At 33.0% G+C, this 14,725-nt stretch overlaps 1 protein-coding gene across 3 annotated transcripts in view; it reads left to right on the plus strand.

Moving 5' to 3' along the window:
• Window positions 1-13,114: 13,114 nt before the first annotated feature.
• Window positions 13,115-14,725, plus strand: part of LOC143238770 (achaete-scute homolog 1-like) — a 33,717-nt gene continuing 32,106 nt past the window's right edge. For all 3 annotated transcript variants that reach the window (XM_076479293.1, XM_076479296.1, XM_076479295.1), the window contains exon 1: window positions 13,115-13,278. The gene's annotated coding sequence lies outside the window, so the exon portion shown is untranslated. The remainder of the gene's footprint in view (window positions 13,279-14,725) is intronic.

Here is a 14,725-nt window from a genome sequence, read left to right on the forward strand (position 1 = left end):
TTGTGCGAATTTCAAAAACAAACAAACAAACCTTCTTAGGTGATCTTTAAGTTAACGTTATTCTCTGCTTTATTAGTAAAAATATTAATACCCACACCAGCTGTCCTGAGATACATTTTTACTTCAAGTAGGTTTCTCGTTATTACGAAGTTTGTAGCTTACCTGTGGATGACCATGCTGTTATTTCACAACTGAAAATCTTGTCAATAGTCTGTAAGCATAGTTTCCATACTAGAGGGCTCTGTCGTAAGGTTATCATGTCTGAAGCACACGACGTTTCTCTTTGTGTTTTCCATAATCCATCTGGTACACAAAGATCGCTTAGAAATCCTTAGGTGCAGAGTCCGGCGATATAACGTGTTTTCGTAAGGAATAATGAGAATACCCGTTTTATTCTCCAAATTCTTGAGATATACGACGGTCAAATGGATATTCCATGAAAGCAACGTGACTTGTGTTGCTTCTCCAAACGGTGATCCTTCTTGATTATGTTTCTCTGGAACTTGTGGATGGTTTTTACTACTGAATTTTTTGTTCTTAGATTCTTATCTTTTAAAAGATGTCGCACTTTGCTTATGATGGCGGATCTATGACTCGTTGTTGGTCTTTTTTTTGGCTGTCCTGGTACACCAAATTGATCCATATTTGTTTTTCAACGTCATTAAATACTAGGGATATCCCTATATTAGAAAGCTTAAATCCTCTGTCTAAGCACGTTTGTGTAACCCGAATGTGTGAATATTTTGCATTGAAAAGTGCTGTTACACACACTACTCAAAGATGATCAATATTCAGTGATATCATCCTACCTACCTAACACCAGCGTCAAAATATAGTTATAATTCAATGCATTCCACTGTAACTTGAAACCAAATGTGGTTGTCACGTGACTTGATGGTTTGCATATTCCATATTGTTTTAATATACTCAATTATCAATATATTTTTAATAATTATGAAAACATATATTTCTTTTTTACGATGAAAATGCATATGGAGTATAAAATATATGTTTGTTAAATTTCGTATAAAAGACAAAATAAATGAATCACAGCAACTAAAGCGTTTACAAAAGAATGGCGCAGTGTTTTTCATAATAGAGCATATGTTAATAGTTGGCTAGTTAAGCTTCAATGGTAACTTTAATACCATAATTAAAAATAATCATATACGTTAAAAATGTCTTGCAGATACAGAGTATATCAGCAATAAGCACGTGTATATTTTGTATATCACAATGTTTCCAGGTAATCGTGTTTCCATGATAACACTATGTAACAAAATCTTTACTTTTTCTTGTTCCTGGGCAGAAAGTGTTATTTCCCAATTGCTTATGCCTAAAGTAAAGGAAAAGACCTATTTTTCTCTTCAAACTTTGCTTTTGTGACCTGGGAGCGTATAACGAAAACATGATGGGAGACTATATTTGGGGGCTGATACGTGAAAGTGATTTACATTACAGACGCAAATCTCGAAAAACTGCTCATTTCTAAACATTTTTGTTCATTTTCATATAACTTTAGTATAAATACATGTAAATCTTGATTCATATGTTGTTTTATTCAGACCTTATGTAAATGAAAATGTGCAAATTTGACTGTTTTTACATAGAAAATAGGTTAATTTCTAAATTTCATTATCCAGGTCACAAAAGCAAAGTTTGAAAGGAATAATGGCCAATGTCTGTACCTTTACAACATAAGCAATTAAAAAATAACACATACTATTCAGGTACAAAATTTGTGTTACATAGCGTAATTAATTTATTAGAGTAAGTGTCTATATTACCCCAAGCAACTTTATTATTTCATCAGCCAATATTCATATTTTATAATATCATTGATATGTAAATGTTTTGTGTTCTGTTGCCGTAAATTCGAGGCTGTGGGCATATTACAAAAGTGATAACCAAATATCACTATTCTTTCAGAGTTCCAGAGCGATGGATATTGTTAGTTAGCTATCTTGCCATAGTTATCGGTTTTAATTTGGAGATGGTAACACAAACAGCATTCCTGTAGTTTTGTGTGAATGTCGAAAACAAACAAAAGATCACAAACTCGGAATTAGTTTAAGATACAGTTGTATTCTATACATATATGGTATTTTTTAATTAAAGAAAAATCATAAAAACTTGCTATTATCTATTGATAACTAATTGGTGATTGGCAATTATAAAATTATTGATAAAAGTTTTCAAAATATTTGTTGTTAAGCACAAAGCTATAAAATGAGCTGTCTGTGCTCATCACAGGAAGAGAAACCCGATTTTTGTATTAACAGCCTTCAAACTTACCACTAAGCTTGGGCCCGGCATGGCCAGGTAAGTTAAGGCATTCGACTCGTAATCTGAGGATCACGGGTTCGAATCCATATCACACCAAACATGCTCGCACTTTCCGCCGTTTGGGCGTTATGACGTGACGGTCAATCCCATTATTCGTTGCTAAAAGAGTAGCCCAAGAGTTGGCGGTGGGTAGTGATGACTAGCTGCCTTTACTCTAGTCTTACACTACTAAATTAGGGACGGCTAGCGCAGATAGCCCTCGTGTAGCTTTGCGCGAAATTCCAAAAACAAACAAACAGACTAAGCTTAATAGAGTGATTATATCAAAATTATAGTTTGGCCATGAAATAAGTTTATAGATCTTGATAGTGGTCAGTATGTTATTATTGTGCTTATTTTAGTCTTTAATAAATTCAGTTTGTGGTTCTACACTTGTTGGTCTACTGAAAAGGAGCTCTGGACTCCTTAGCAAGGTGACTCTGAGCTGAGAAATTCTTTTCTGTAATTATCCATTTGAACATTCTCTCGCAAAAGTACTGTCCAAAACACAATGGATGACCTTTGGATTGGATTGCCAATCCCTCTGTATCGTGTAAACCACATTGTTGGTTCATTTCAATACAGCATATGGCCTTTCTCTGACACTTGTGTAACTTGGAGTTGGCCTTTTCTTGCAGCAGGTGTTGTATTGTCACACCATGTTTCTTAAATGGGATCCACTCTCATCAGTATTAACATCATAATGAAGTTTCATTTTATTCCTAGTTAATTTAAATGTATTTCTTGTGTGAAGTCATCAATGACTTCAATAGTATTCCTTAGACCATTTATATCTTATGTGTAAGACTCTGATCAGTGACTGTTCACCAGATGTAAGTATAAAACTGTCAAATGACAAGTTTTCTCCCAAACATCAACGATAATACAGTGTTGCCTGCAACTTCATGTTCTTCAATAATTTCTTCATTAACTTAGTTGCTTCACGTTTATGTAGCATTGAGCGTTACAATTAAGTATAAAAACCGACAATCTAACAGAAACATTTCTTTTTAAGGTACTTCTGACCAATGCAGTGTTTTATCTCGCATAAAGTTTGGCGTGAAATTACCAACTGTTAGCCAAAACAACATTAAAAAAATTTAAATTATTACAAGAAAATGAAAAGAAATAAAATAGTTAATATCGCTATTTAATATGCAAGCATATCACGTTTTCTACCTTCTTAACTACTATACAGAAGTTTCAAATTTGTGCATATGAGAATAGTTAGCTACTAACATAGAAAACTAATCAAGGAAGTTACAACGTTCTTTCCACCCTAGTCCACATAAAAATGAGTCACTACATACACAAGCTCTCTAACAGAAAAGATAGCTCTATGTTCATATAAGCTCTATGAAACTAAACAAGAGCCACATAGACTCTACCTCCCACCGAATCCCAAAAGACAACACTCAGCTGTCAAGCTTCTTCCAACAAAACAGCCCTTTCAGCCCGAACGCTCATCATTCAACTATTTAAATGCCCTTCTGATAGATGTTTTTGCCAACCCGTAATCATTGCTCCAAAACAATCCAGACAGATCTTGCACCCAGTTCCACTTCTCCCCTCGACCAACGAAGATTCACCTAAAGGCAGACCATCTTGAAAACAACCTGATGCCTTCAGTTGCTTGTTTAATAACCAGACGGAATTGCTGCTGCGATAGTTTTTCACTATGTGTTCTACTCTTTCTTTCATGTTCTGATGTTAGCCACTCTTAATCAGGCACTGGTCTAGTAAATACTCAGTCTCAGCCAGTGAAAGTGGGTTTTCTCGGAGTTTTCCGTTTTCCTTTACATCTGAATCTAGGCATCGGGTCTATAGATCTCTCGCTGCCCCGAAGGACCGTAAGTCTGGTATTTCGTTGGTTTATGTTCAAGTCTAAAACATGATGTCAGAGATGTTTTTGCTTGCAGCCACTTACTCAACATTCTGCTCTTCAAAATGATTAGTGTTATTGATTTTGTTTGTGGCTATTTCAAATGACCTCTTACCATGAGCAGGGGTGAAGAGAAATATTTCTGAGCACCCCAGTCAGTTAAGAGTCAATCGTTTCAAATCAAAATTACTACAAGTTTTGAATTTAAAACAAAGGCCATTTCTATTGGTAAACTACAGGATACCTCAAGAGACATTCAGGAACATGTCATTCTTCTTAACGTGTGGTTTCAGTTAAAGAATGGTGCAGATTTGACTGCAGTTAATTCTTTTCAAATGTTCTTCTAATCATCGATTAACTTATTTGCAAAATGTGATTATTTTCCCCTTGATAACAATCCGTGCCCGACTTTTAAGATTTCAAGTAACTCATGAAATTATTTTATTATTTTTACCCTGTTTTTCATGTTTTTAATCGGATATTAGAGCAAGGCATAAGAACAAACTTCGAGTTATAACCATTATGGTTGATGGTGTGGAACAATGCTGACTTAGGCTCAGATCCACGTCGTAGTTTTTCATACTTACAACTGCAGTGAAAAAGTCACTAAATTATCATCATTTATCAATAATTTCTCTGAATTTTGTAACTGACGAAGGAATGTAGAAGCAATAAATAGGAGCTGGCCCACAACTCTTTAGATTAAGAGTGTGTGAGGTAAGTTTGATTTTATGTACGTATGAGTTATCAAAAGAGACATGTCGATAACAAACATTACAAAACGACAGATAAAAATAAATACTAACTTCATAATGAAGAAAAAGTATATAATAGAGGAACTTAACAAGCATGAGCACTGAAGCCTTCGACAGAAGCTAACATAAATGTTCAAGCAAAACATCAGATGCCCTGACTTTCATATAATTGCACTGCCCAATTACTACTTCAGAAGGTAAAACTGATAGTAAATAAACAACGTGTAAAACAGGAAAAAATACAACAGAGACGTTTCTCTTGCGCCCAAACAAAATTAAAAGATAACACACAAGATCAGAGTGTTAACAAACATTAACAGCTACTTGAATCTTTGTTCACTGATTTTTTTTTCCCTAAATGAGACTCTTAACCTATGTATTAATCCTGTTTTCAAATGGACTAAGCAGACAGTCTTCTTGACGAATGGTGAAATCTACAACGAGAAGCTGTTTTCAATTCAGTGGTGTACCTTATGAATGGATTGATGGAATTAGCAAGGGGTCTAGCTTAGAGTTTGCAATAATTAATGTTTTCATATCCTTTCATTAGAATAGCTGGTTGAAGATTTGTCTTATTTAGTCCAAACATTTTATGTACAGTTGCTTTGTTGATGGTGTATTTGAAATATTCAGAAATGAAGATCAATTAACGAAGTTTGCAAAATATTTGCATTCTAGACACGTTAAAATTAAGTTCATCTGTGAACACCAAAAACCAAGGACTTGGGAGGTTTCGATGTTGGTTGTTATTAGAAACCCACCTGCACCAGATTATATATCAAGAACAATTTGTTAAATGTTTTACGTCTTGTGCACATCGTATCATCAGTACCATCAATTAAACCATTCAACCACTACATTTATCCAGGTTACTGAATTATGTTTTCATACTTAGATATTGAACATATACTCACAATGTGGGTAATTGAATTTTATTTAAACTTTCACACCATACCATGTAATATGTTTTTAATGAACATTAGTTTTAAACTAAGACCATTACATATATTTAAGGTATCAATAGGAAATCAAACCCACATTTCTTTGTTTACTAGTCAGATTCATTAACCAATTAAACTATGGTACCCTTTTTATCGTAGGTTTATTTATCTTATCAATCCAAACAACATGTGTAAAGATTTATGTTACATTCGCTGACCATTAAGTTTCTGAATTAATTTAAAATAAAATTGAATTTTGTTTTTTGACATTTTGTTTCAACATACAACCAATTACCATCTAGCATGACAATAAGTTATTAATTAATTAATAATTAAGCTAGTAGGTGATTGCTATGTGTAATATTGCTGAAGAGGCAATACTGTTTTGATCTTAAAGCATAAATGCAGTAGAAAGTCAGGCCTAATATTATTGCATTTTTACTTTAAAAAATCTCTACATTTGTGAGAATTGCTCCCTATCCTCAATGAGAAACTTAAAAAAACAAACTGTATCAAATAGATTTTTTCTGTTTTCTGAAGATAAATTTTATTTTGATGAATTAACTTTTAGGAGAAAAAAGATAATAAAATGGTGGAAAGAAACCTACTGACCACTTATAAAATATTTTCAGAACCAACTTCCTTGTACCATCCTATAACGTTAAAGTAAACAAAATTATGTAATCAACATTTAGCCTAAAACCATGTAATACTTTATAATACTTTAATTTATTTGGCAGTCATTCAGTAGCGAGTAAAATCGTCTTCTTTAATTAGTTCAAAGGTGACTCAGAAGGTCATTTCGAGATCCGCATATTTTGTTACAGTGCAAGCAAAACGTTCCCAGATGGATTGACACGGCTAGAATTGTTGAGTCGGATCCGTAACAACTCTTTTCTATATGTCCAATTTTTATTTTTAAATAAGCTGCCGAGTAGTATCGAAAGTTGCATATTTATATATATATATCATTTCAGAGAAATTTCTGTCTCTCATTGTCTAGCCCAACTCTGAAGTTCTAGTATTGAGCAAAATACCTTTTAGGTATTGATTTTTGTGGATAAAAGATATATCTGAAATGCTCTTCGTACAAATTTTAAAACTGCAAACTAAGAGCAATCTGGAGGAAGATCTAATTCTCGTGATTGTTATCACATATTTTAGGACTCCTGGCTACCGTGTTTTGTAGTTTAATTCAACACCTAACAAAGAAATATTCTAAAATTTATCACTTTTATATCTGAGAAAGTAGCTCCATTTTGTGCCAAAAAGTCATGTTTAGCCAAGTGAATAGTTAGGGGGCCCGTTGCGCATCACGCTGCTAGAAGGCGCTACATGCGTGTTGACCTCAAGCGTTAGGGGGAACAACGATGTCACCAGAGCCATGACAAGTGGACATGATGTCATAGTTTGAAAAAGTGGAACAACAATCATGGTGAGATTATCATACATGTCTTTCACAACATGTAATTAATGGCCAAATTTATTTATGTTCTGCATTCGGTTTATCCATAAAACACTTTACTAATTCATTAGTTCTATATTTTATCATTTATTTTACATTTCATGAACATTGATATGTGAATCACCAGCCATCCTGCAGAGGACGCTTATTTAAATTTCTAAATAATTTAACACAAAAATTTAATGTTTCACTAGTTTGTCTTTACGCTATCAACACAACTAGTTGTTAAGAATAAATGGATGATTATAAGCTCAATGTGTCAATAATGTCCAGACATTTTAAACACTCTATTAATTTTCTCACAATAAAAATGTTGAAATCTCATCTGCATAAAAAGATGCACCTGTTAAAGACAGTTACATGAAAACGTTTTACAACACAATCATGAATAAACAAATCAATATCTTTATGGTATCCAACTTTAAATAAAAATTTTCTTTTTAAAACATCTTGACATTAATAATAAACATAATATTTTCAATACTGTTATAGTGCTTCAAATATCTGCCTTTATCTTATCCATATAACTACGTTCTTCACAAAATATTTCATTTCACACATGTAACATCTGTAGTAACTCTTTTGCTAGAACTGAGAATAATAAATGAATGACTTACTGTTTATATATCCGTTTTCTATAGAATATTCCCTTAAAGATTAAAATTTCATAAAACTTTAAAACTGTCTAATGTTAAGATTACTGTTTTCTGGGAGTCGTCACGTGGTCCTACATACATTGTGAAACAAAGAGATTTTTCACCATACCAGTCAATGACAACTTTTAATCTTTTATCATTAGGCACATTGAAAAACACTATGTGTTTCATTCTACATCTTTTAAAATTTCAGGTGCATTTACACTTAATACTTTTCTAATAACACAAATGAGCATAACCGAATTTTAACTATAATTTTTCGATAATTTAGCTTTGTAGAAAGATCAATAGTATTATTATATGATTATCTTTTACAAAACTTACATTTCTCATAGTCCAGTATATTACCATGTATGTAAAATTAACAGGTATCATACACATGTAAATAGAACTTCATGTACTAGAAGCATCGTAGTTTCTAAATTACTGCATCAGCTTTTATATAATTCATGTCCATTCCAACTCAATATGTAAGATTTTATATAGTTTATAAACGGTCATGTCCAATTCTTGTAGTTTATGACATTTGATAAAAAAGTTCAATTTAATTATATCATGCAGTAATTTTCATAGATTCAGAAAACATATATAATTAATGAAAACAGATTTTCAAAATAATGCACCTAAAAATCGAGTTTCCTATACATCAGACGAATAGCAACAGAAGAGGTCGTTGACATAAATAATAAAGACCATTTCTTAGTCATCCAAGTCTATTTTGTAATACACAGTCAAATCTGACTTGCTCGTTTATATATAAACGACAGTTAAATCAGTCAGCATTCATTCAGTTACAGTGTCTTATAGTTCTATTTTGATAAATATAAACAAATCATCTTATGTACGTTTTTGAATATAACTAATTGAAACAAAAATTGTTACAGAACTATTTCGAAATTAACGGTCTGTACTTATATTTTAGTAGGATATGGTCCCAGTATCCACGAATGATGATGATCTAAGTGAGAGGACTGGATGTCTGCAATTAGGCTGAATTTACTTCATTTCGTGACCTCTAACTAATGACGAGACTGAAACCTTAGAGGCTCTGACTTGTTGTAATTTGATGTCATATCGTTTATATAGATTGATACGATTTTACAAACCTATATACAAAATCGTTTAATTTACTTCTTTCTTCTACAAACACCTCTTGATGAAGACATGATGACTTCCCTAGGTGTCAAACACTCATCTAGCGAGGAAGGAGAGGTTAATTTTAACTCTTTTACAGAATTCGGAAGTATGAATTTAAGATCCTTTGCAGAATTATATTTATTATTGTAGTTTTCTCTCCTTTTTCACTGGTACAAAGAAGATGGAGATTTTATTGTCACAAAATCAGCGACTAAGACAAATAAAAAATATAATGCAGCTTCTACATCATACAATATAATACTAGACCTAAACCGTACGGACTCATAATCATTATAGACATATTTAATAAGAATATCCAAATCATACTGGACGATAGAGCAAATCACTTAAAAATATAGATGGAGTTTGTTTGTTTGTTTTTGAATTTCGCACAAAGCTACTCGAGGGCTATTTGTGCTAGCCGTCTCTAAGTTAGCAGTGCAAGACTAGAGGGAAGGCAGCTAGTCATCACCTCCCACCGCCAACTCTTGGGCTACTCTTTTACCAACGAATAGTGGGATTGACCGTCACATTATAACACCCCCACGGCTGAAAGGGCGAGCATGTTTGGCGCGATGGGGATGTGAACCCGCGACCCTCAGATTACGAGTCGCACGCCTTAACACGCTTGGCCATGCCGGGCCCTAGATGGAGTTAGGGTGTATGTTTATTCACACAATTTGGAGAAACAAATAAGTAAATATTTACAAAATAATAAAAAAAATATTTTGAACTGAATTCATTTTAACCAACATCGAAAAAGTCAATAAAAGTAAAAAAACAAACAAAGATACTTGAGGAGGAAAAGAAATTTCTGAATGTTGACTTCATTTATATGACATCTTCGGACAATTTAAACCAAGTAATTTATAAATGTCACTCACGTAATGAAAAAGATTTTCCTATGGTATCATTACGATTATTTCGACATTATGACGTTAATGAAGTAATTCTTTGGAGTAAGTCATTATTGTTAACATTGCTAGAAGGGAACTTTAAATGAACATCATTTTTCAGGTTATTGTTACAGTAACGAATTCTCAAAAGGTCAGCCCATACTTTGTACTGAATGTACCACGTTCAAAGAAAAACAAAGACTGCAAAACAAACTAATATTTTTAAGTCATCAGTTTTACCAACGTAGAAAATGTTCTGTCATTATTGACACGAAGAAATGTAAACCAGAGTTTCATGGATGTGGTGAAGTCAAATGCGTAAAGTGTAAACTATGTGTTTTAAATAACTATTTATGTTTCAAAAATATAAAAAAACTCAAACAGTCATCGAAAAAAATTTTTTTTTTAATTTTAAGACTGATCAAGAAACTATATTTCACAAAGTGGACTATTTTGTGGCCCCTGATTTTAACGGTAAGAAAACAGTTTTCAAAGGTTACATTCATGCGATAAATTTTGTTAATTCTTACTTTCGAAAGAAAGTAAATATTATATAGTTATAAAACACACTATGAAAAGTGTTGAAGGGCACTTTATTTTAAATTATTTCATTCGACAAGGAATAAAGCCCGACTTTATTATATATGGTAGAAACATTGTGATTATGACCATCAAAAGTCTGAAAATTAGAAAAGTTAACAGCTATAATGTCATGCTTATGACTTTATCATTATTTATAAGAACTACAGAAAGGATATTTTTCGTATATTTTCAGTAAAAAATCAAATCAAGAATATCCTGAACTTGTAACTAATGCTAGATTTTATTTTCTCGACAGTATGTCAGCACCTGTAAGATAAAAGCTCCCGAACTGGCATCGTCAGCAATGAGAGGAAAGATGAATCTTCGAAATGTAAAGGAAATATTTCTTCTTGCTTTATTCAGTTCAAACTATAACTGAGAAGCCTAGCATGGCCACGTGGTTAAGGCACTCGACTAGTAATCTGAGGGTCGCAGGTTCAAATCCCCGTCACACCAAACATGCTCGCCCTTTCAACCGTGGAGGAGTGATGGTCAATCCCACTATTCATTGGTAAAAGAGTAGCCCAACAGTTGGCGGTAGATGGTGATGACTAGTTGCCTTCCCTCTAATTTTGTACTGCTAAATTAGAGACAGCCAGCGCAGATAGCCGACGTGTAAGTAATTGAGCATAACGTTTAAAATATATATTTTTGTATCTACTTGAAATACGCTAATTGCGAGCAAAACAATAATATTTTATGTTTCATTTGTGAGTATATTTTCAGCAGTATAATACCATATTAAAGTAATTTTTTTTTCATGAATATTATGAAACAGTATTTGGAAGTGATATATATTGTCTACTGTTAAGAAACACTGTAGTAATTATATTATTATCTATGAGGTTGCACATGATAAAAACTCAGATATGTACAGTTGTTTAAAATTTGAATGGATCGAGAAATGAAATAATTTTAAGTATTAATAGACGACAACAAAATGTGAGGTATTTTTGTAAGAACATATGTGATGTCATTTTACTTTTCTTTGATGACATTTTTTTATTTATATAGTTTAGATGTTATACACTTTGTCTTCCAAATATGTCGTCTCATATTTAATAGGAAAAACAGAATACAGTTTACAATTGATTTGGAAGTATAAGTTTCAATTTAATTTGTATAAAGTTATTTTTGGAGAAAATATATGTTCAAATAAAATAACTTGTGAGGGACTAATGTGTGTATGTTTGTGTTTCTGCAATCGTATAGCAAATAAAAACAGGTTGGTATTGCAAATATGCAATTCTGAAACCTTATTAGTAGACATTACTCGCTGTAGAGTTACTACTGTAGTAATAGAATGCCATTAGTAGAAACAATTATTCTTGTATAAATAACGTTGTAGTCATATGGTACTATGACGTCATTATTAAAACTGGTGGTTACAGAATTACTGTTGTAGTCATATGATACTACAATGTCACTAGTAAAAACTATTAGTTATAGAATTATTGTTTTTGAAATGTCATTAGTAGATAGTGTTGTAGAATTACTATTGTAGACTTACAGTCCTTATATAATGTCATTTGTAGATAGTACTTGTTTTAAACCGAGCTGTATAGTGACAATGTTATAAAAATTAAATACGATGTATAGTACGTTTAGAGAAATATAAAACGTTCGATAGAAAGAAGAGAGACACGGTAAACGGAGAGATAGATACGCTTTTGACGGGAAACGCACTACCATGCAATACGTTATGGAACTTGTTCCCGGATTTATTTTCCGACTATAGCATTAATTTGACACTAGAAGCGCTGCCTTTAGAATTCACACGTATCTAGAAATGCCCGTTAGTCGATTTGGCGTCGCAGTCAAGCGTAAACGAGGTGGGAAAGCGACGGAAAGTAATCGTGGAAACGTTATTTTGTGTGTTAAAAACATTTGTGTAATCTAGCACACAACAAAATTTGTTCGGTCCCGGATTTTTAGATGTCAAGTACAGCAGCATTTTCCCATAACCCCACCCTTATCTTTAATTAGTTCATTCTCTAGTTTTCTACATATGTAAAAAGACTGATCAGAGTATATAGTTCTGGACAAGGTGTCATTCTTTCAAACCGGACCCATAGGTACTCTCACCTGTTTAAATGAATCATAAGAGATGAATTCTATAAAACTTTCATTGTGGAGCGCCCCCTCACCCCCATTAATGTAGATTATACGTCACCGATGGGAGGTGGCGTCGAAATTAGTATATAAACACAGGGTTTGCCATTCTGGGACCGAAATGGAATATTTTGACTGTACATTCTATGTGTATATTGTCGTCACCTGAATCCACAAGATACGAGTAACAGGTAGCTAGGACGTTCAATTTTAATTGTCTTCCTTGAAACGGATACGAGCCACGTGGTCATTTAGTAAGGAAGTTTGTTTTGAAACAGGTGGTGCACACATACGGACATCATTGTCTTGTAGGGGTAATATGGACATGTTCCGAACGGCATAGGTGTCATTTTGTCTTGAAACGTTGTATTAGTGGCTACTTTATAAAGGTTTCAGCTCAGGTCTGTAGAACCTAGAAACTCGGTTCTTCCTCAGACGTGAAACATACATCAGATCATAAGACTTCTAGTATTTGTACAATTCGGAACTTACTCGTTCAATTATAGTTCACGTTTTTTAACTGTGTGGTGAGTAGAACATAGTTTTTCTACTTAGTTTAGTTTCAAATATTAAAATGCTTATTTTGATAAAAGAACAATGAAAATAATAATAATAACGACAATAACGAAAGCAATAAAATATGAAGAATATTAAATTAATAAACATTTGTGTTATTGGTTACTTTAATTCATATGATAAAAGAGCTACAATTAACATTGCTACAAGACATCATAAAGAGACTTGGCAGAGACATCACATGATGTCAAGTATGTACGTACATCATGTTAATATAAACATAACTGTTAGACATGACTTCAGCAATGGATTAGAGGTAAAAATTCAAATTTCAAAGGTTATTGTTTTCTAATATTGCAGAACTGGGTCAAAAGGTAAATTCACTTCATATTTGGCAAACCTTCTAGACAATAGACACGGGTAATGGTTTTTTCTGTACTTTTTTAAGTGCAAAAACTTCACAATGGATTAGGGCTATCTACACTTTGCCCACCACAGACATCAAACTCCTATTTAAACGTTGTAAGCTCTCAAGCTTATCGCTTAAGGACAGGGAATCAAAAATGCGTTTGAGTACATACAATAACACCACGAACTTCATTGTATATAACCAGTATTTTAGCGTTATGGTTTCATGATTTGATAAAACTTATTGTATCTTCAAAGCGTCATTTTTTATTTATAACGAACCGCTGAATCATGAATAATGAGGAATGATGAATTTTAAGAAATGAAATTAGCTTCTTATGAAATTCAGTCATGTGACCCTAAAAAAAAAGTTTCTGCATAACTATGGCCACAAAACTTATAGCAAATGAATGTATGCATCTTTCTTTATTTGAAATTTAACGAGTATAATCTTTGAATGATGTTCCATACAGTGTTAAAATATGACACTCTATCAAGTATTAATAATTATTTTAAAACCAATCCATATATTTTATAACGTCTAATTATCAGTCTATTAACAGCAGAAGCAATACATGTCTTGAATTAGAGGATTAGGCTTAAATGAGACGTTCAGTTGTGTGCTATAGAATAGATAAGTGTTTTTGAAAATGTATTTGGCCTACTTGTAGACCTCTGGCTGGTCCAGAGTGTGCGTCATTGGCGCACAACATCACGGCTGAAGCCGTGCGAGAGAACAAAATAGACGGAAGAGGACTAGTAGATTGTCCACGGGGTCCTTAGTTCCACCAAAGTGGTCTGCAAATGAAAAAGTTTGAAAACTATTCGAACAGACCAACTACCGCTCATAAACATGTTCTAGTTTTTATACTATTGATCAAAGTGTGCCGCCAGGTAAAAATTCACATCTTCTGTAAATGGAAGTTAACTTCTTTTGTTGGGTGGCGAGTGCAAATCTTTTGTTTTGTAAAAACTAAAATATTAGATACAATTTGTTGTATTCTGCTGTTGGCTGTCAGAGGAATATGTCTGTATATTTTGTGTGTGTTG

This window comes from Tachypleus tridentatus, chromosome 13 (assembly GCF_004210375.1).
Source record: "Tachypleus tridentatus isolate NWPU-2018 chromosome 13, ASM421037v1, whole genome shotgun sequence".
In the NCBI taxonomy this organism is placed as follows: domain Eukaryota; kingdom Metazoa; phylum Arthropoda; class Merostomata; order Xiphosura; family Limulidae; genus Tachypleus; species Tachypleus tridentatus.